Consider the following 6,000-nt stretch of genomic DNA (forward strand, 5'->3'; position numbering starts at 1 on the left):
TAGATTTTTGCAGACGTCTCAAAAATCTCTCCGAAGATTTTCTTAACGGATCCATATCTCTTTGCGGTCAGTTGGACTCGGCCTACAGAGAGAGAAGGTTTTTTGTACTCCCGACTTAATGTCTCTGCGAGACTTTGGCTCACTCGTCTTTGACCAGCATATCTTGCAGAGATGTGCTAGGAATCAACTGTGTGTCCATATGATGAGCCAACAAGACCAGTGTATCTCGAAAAGATGTTCTAGGAGTCTTTCAAAAAGGCTCAGAGGTAGAATAACCAGTGTATGTCACATGGATGTCGTAAGAGTTATCCGGAAACCTCAGTAAGTCGAGTCAGAGCCTAAAGCATACATGACCAGTGTATCTCGCGATGATATACTAGGAATAAGTCTTTGATCTCAAATAGGGTGAGTCGTACTTACAAGAGATATGCAAATCTCCGCTCTGGGTCATAAGTCCATTGAGGACGTATTTATGCATCTACAGAGCCTACATGACCAGCAGCATCTCGTTGAGGACGTATACTAGGAATCATGGCATCACAATCAGCTGCGTCTCACGAAAACATGCTGGAATTGTGGCTGTTCTGGTTCATAAGTTTGTCGGGGACGTTTTACTCTCTACAGAATCTACGTGACCAGTAGTATCTCGTTGAGGATGTACGCTAGGATTTACGGCATCACGACCAGCAGTGTCTCGCGGGGACTTATACTAGAAATCGTGGCTAAGAATTCCTTGAGGATCAAGGGCTTAATCTCTCCCGTGAGAGTTGAGTTCTGTCTATAGGGTTGAAATGACACTTTATCCCTTTATCCAAATTTCACCATCTACATTAAGTCCCCTGCTCAGAGTAGAACCTTTATTGTTCTATGATGAGTATATAGATGGTAACAAACCATTCGTACGCAATTACAATTCATTCATCCTTTTAGACGTGCAGATTCCCCGAATTGATGTTTCGCCTTCGATCGTTACGACTTTGATCTTGAAATCGGTTATGGACCTTAGAATTCCCTGGGACTTTGCGTTGAACGTCAATGAAGTAATAATGAAGTCTTGGTGGGACAAAGTTTCCTTCTTGGAAGGATAAAATTCGTTAATTAGGGTTTACTCGGCCAAAACCCTAATTTTCTCTTTCGTCCGCGTCTAACTCCTTCAGACACTCTGGAGATGATCGAAGAGGCTTGGTAAGTGTGCATATTTCTTGTGGGTTCAACATCTTTCATGACGAGAACTTGTTCAATTCCTTGTACCAATCAGACACCCTTTTCTGAGAGAAAATACCTTTCTGAAACCAAGGTATTTTCGTCAAAAGAAAATAATATGAGCCTGATTTTCCTTTGGCATCAAAGAGATATGGAGCCTCCCTAAGCATAGTCACGTCTTGAAAGAGGAATTGGCACGGCTTTGATCCTGGTTTTGGAAATCATGAACCCGAATTCCTTGTTTTGAGATAGATTCCCTTTGTTTTCTATGTAATTCTGCTTTTCTTGATTTCGTTTCAACCCCATTCTTCTTTGAACACTTATAGAACTCAATATTCACGTGCATGAGGCCTTTGGAAGGAGTAGATGAGAGCTTGGTCAATCTCTAGCCGTATCTAGGCTTTCTTCTTCGAAAATACTCAAAATTACAATATAAGGGTATTTTAGTCAAAATCCCTTATGAGCTCGTTTTTGTTGAAGAGAAATGAGCGAAAAGGGATTGAGAGAGTCTTAGAGAACCGTCCAAGGTAATGAGAGAGGCTCGGTCCCCTCTCTTTTTAGAATAAACCCCTTTTCACAAAATTCTTGAAATTAGGCTTCTTCGACAAAACCCTAATTCTCTTCGACTTTCGATCCCTCTGAAAATAATTCCGAGAGAATATATCACGTCCACTGGCCTAGGAGAGCATCGTCACGCGTGAAAAGGGTCTTAGACACGACTTGGAAGAGTTTTGGAAGTAGAAAAGACCTTGGTTTCCTTATTTGAGCCAAACTCCTTTGATTTCCTCTTTTAGCTCTAACTTCTTTTCCTTTTGCTTCAAGGCTTCCTTTTTTGGGTTTAATAAAAAAAAAAAGTATATTGACGTGTGACCACACACAAGAAACCGATTCACCTCCTTCACAAGTCCTATTTCCATTAGAATTCCACATCTGGGTCGTTTCATGCATATATATATACGTGTGTGTGTACATCTACACACACATACCTATAACTCTTGTGCGTGAATTTTCTTCTTGTCTAATATTTCTTTCTTAGAAAGTAAACCAGTCCCTTATTTGCTTTGATCTTGCTTTGAGAATGGTTCGTAAATCTCCTAATATGTGTGATGAAGATGACAACAATATGGGCGATTCTGCAACGAGCAATGGAGCCGTTAACAGTAAAGACATTCTTAATCCTAGTCCCCAGGTGAGTGACGATCTCGTTTTCTGTAATAGAATTACTTCTCAAAATCAACCACTCGGTCCCTCTGCAACACTACGATTTTCCATGGAAAGAAAAACCGTGAAACCCTAAGCAGTGAAATTCAAAGCTCGTCAGGAACCTATGGATTCTTGTTCGGATTGGGTAGAATCTATGCTCAGAGTAACGAAATCCAACAAATCTTGAATAGAGCCGACATCTACCATGCGGTTTTAGCTTCAGGGTCCTTAAAAATAAAGAAAGTCGTTGCTGATTTGATAGCCATGTTATGTCGTTGGAGTAAACATACTCACACCTTTCGCTTGGGGAGAACTCACAATTACTCTTGAATACGTAGCTGCACTTCTTCATCTTCTAGTTACAAGTATCTTCTCTTTAACGTTAGATGATAGTGAAAAAGAAGTATCTCTAGCTCTATCCGAAGCCATTAATCACACTCATGCTCAAGCAATTATTAAGAAGAACATATATAAATTTTGGATTAGCCGTTGGTGTAATAATGAGGGACTTCCTGGATTTGCATCTTATTCCACTACACATATCGCTGCTTTCGTATTATTATGGCTATCTAAAGATATTTTTGAGAACTCGAATGGCGAAGATCTAAAATCTCCATTGATTCCTATGGCGATAAAACTGGCTCGGGGAATAACTTTTCCTATTGGGAATTTATTTTTAGGAACTACGTACTCGACTTTAGACAATTTTGTATTAGATATGGCATATTCGAATGGTAAAATAATGGATACCTGGGTGAACGTGTGTTTCCTTCAGGCGTGGCTATGGGAACACTTTGAGAAATACGCCCATGTCCCTCCTTCACTGAAAACTAGTGATCCTCCGATAGCCAGAATTTGTCGTTGGTGCAATAAATATCCGATTCAGCAACCTCTGTTTTCATTAATGGATAATGAAAAATCTGTCATTTTTCGTCCTTGGATACAAATTCCTGAGGGTGTGGCTCAGTTGCAATCGTTTTCCTTAATGAAAGACGTCGTATTACTTCCCGAAGGCCATGATCACTTATCTGAGGCAGAGGCTACATATGTATTAAGCAGTTCTCCTGGTCGTGTCTTGATTTTGTATGGCCGTGGTGATTTCAGTATACAATATTACAATATCGACAGAGCTGCTCGCCAGATGGGGATTTGACCAGGATATCCCTTTTCACAAAGGACCATCCACGCTTTCTAGGATCCAGCGGAATCTCAGTACTGTAAGTGGTTTGCAAAGAAACTTTCCCTTCTTTCATGCTCAAAGGACCGGCCGCGTATCTTCAAGAGGTCGAACTTATTGGACGGAACAACTGATGAGCATAAGTAATTTCATACAAGATATTTCATAGGATGGTGTAATCCTCGCGTCTCACGAAACAAGTTCCAAACATTCATCCCCTTGCGCAAACCAAGTAAGTATTTTTCTGTTTAACTATTTTCCATGAACTAATCATATTCTTCTAGAACTTTAACTGGATGAGCCCTTTCAGATTGGACATTCCGTTCGTGCTCGAAGAGAAATTGATTCTCAAGTGGACGACATAGAAACTGACATAGACTGCCTCAATTTTACCATGACGGAAGACCCTTATCCTCCTTATTTAGGAATGCCACCGGTAAGAACGCTCTTTTTAAAAAGCTCCCCAAATATTCCCATTCTTGGTTAGTACCGTGATGATCATACCTAGGAATATCCTTTTAGTCGAGTATTCGTCAGAAATTTTCAGATCCAGTAGACCTGTATAGAATAGACTATAGAATCTTCATACAATATCGGATTTGAGATCCCAGCCCCAATTTGAAAAGATAAAAGGATTATCTATTCAACACAAAAAGAATGGCCTTGTTTTGGTCAGTCAACCAACCACATACTTCTGTCATCAGATATCCCGTATAGATTTTTCAGGAGGGTTTCATATCACGCTTACTTCGATGTTGGGATCACATCTCCTAGATCGCTTATCCGTTTGAGGCGCCCTTTGGATATGTTGTATAAGAGAAATAGATAAACATATTTTCTCAAGACAGTATCCTTACAAATTCTCTTCAGTTAATGTGTTTTATCATGGCAGTGTACAACAATCCTAATCGTAAGAGGATTCTCATATTCCTTGATCCGTTGCATGTCATGACGCCTTGAATATGTCTCCTAGATTATTATGAATTTAGTAGCTTCCTTATATTAGCATAAGACGTGGCATTTGTCTTCATGAACACTAATCCCACTTACGAAAGCAAATTTAGTCGCCGAAGCTAATTTTCCTTTTTTACTTCCATATATCAATATACCTTGTTTGATTCCATCTTCTTTTGTAGACTCATGACGTGGGAATGACTCAAGATGTACCTATTGGAAATACAAGATAAATATCCCCTCTTGATAACTCCTCATCTACCCATTAGTCTCCAGGTTCTGGTGATTCTCGTGTCGAAGAAACCCGAAGAGATGAAGCACATCCATCGACTGTCGCCAAATATCCTATTGTTGTCCTGGATTTTGTCGGCCCCAGTGCAACCATGGGCTCAAATTAAATACTCGTAGGGGGATTTGGTGTTGCTACCAAACATGCCGAACTGTACCAGTCGATTTGGCAAAGATATGGCCATATTGCTACAATGGGGATAATAACTTATGCAGTTCATCCCATGATCGAAATACTTAATGACTTGTTGGAGACCCTCGATGCGGTACGTGACTTGACACTAAACAACATACCTTCTGGATACTTCATATACCTTGAAAAACTCGTGACCACTTGTGAAAATCTTCGTTTTAACGTGAAATGGCTCAGAGAATGGCTCAACAATACCCAAGCCGAATTTGAAAAGCTGTTGCACTCTGACCCTCGCTTTTCGAGAGATACTCTTACCCTTGAGGATAAACTGGTAGGAGAGGAAGTGGATCGGGCAAAGAAATGACGCGAGATGTTGAAATCAAGGTGCAGGAACTGAACAAGAAGAAGGAAATCTTTTCCCGATGAGAAAAGCTGGTTTTGGACGGTTTTCTTTAGGTTGGCTAGTTTTTTTTTTTTTTGTGAGTGATTTGAAAGATAAGTTTTCTAATATTGGTTCGGCTTTCTTACTGTTATTCCTTTAGGTTTTGAATTTTGGATATAAAATTTTTCTAAAAGATTTGAGTGCACAGGGTTTGGCACACAATTTATTGATTGAAAGACAGAAATACATATCTCAAAGAAATCTAACCAACCACTAACAAAATACCTAACAAAACACGTCCTACTAAATAGTATGTAGCCTAAATTCCGGTTAGTCCCCCGTCGAGATATTTCATCTACGGAGTTTAACAAGCCTCATCCTCTGAGTTGAACATCTTGACTATTTCCAAAAGAGAGACTCACCATATATCCAATTGTGTTCAGTAACGACGTAAGTAAAGAATACTTCCCCTAGGATAATATTCTTGCATGAAACTCCCCTTTTTGTAACCTGAATGACTCAGAGTTCCATCAATCGGTGTGTTGATCCTCTTGAACGAAACCATTTTATTCTGATTCTTAGCAACTTCTTTGAGAGGCGTCGGAGATGGAAGACGATCAACTTCTTGAATAGACGCCCACGTATGGAGAGGAGTACTGT

This window comes from Papaver somniferum, chromosome 2, assembly GCF_003573695.1.
Source record: "Papaver somniferum cultivar HN1 chromosome 2, ASM357369v1, whole genome shotgun sequence".
Classification (NCBI taxonomy): Eukaryota; Viridiplantae; Streptophyta; class Magnoliopsida; order Ranunculales; family Papaveraceae; genus Papaver; species Papaver somniferum.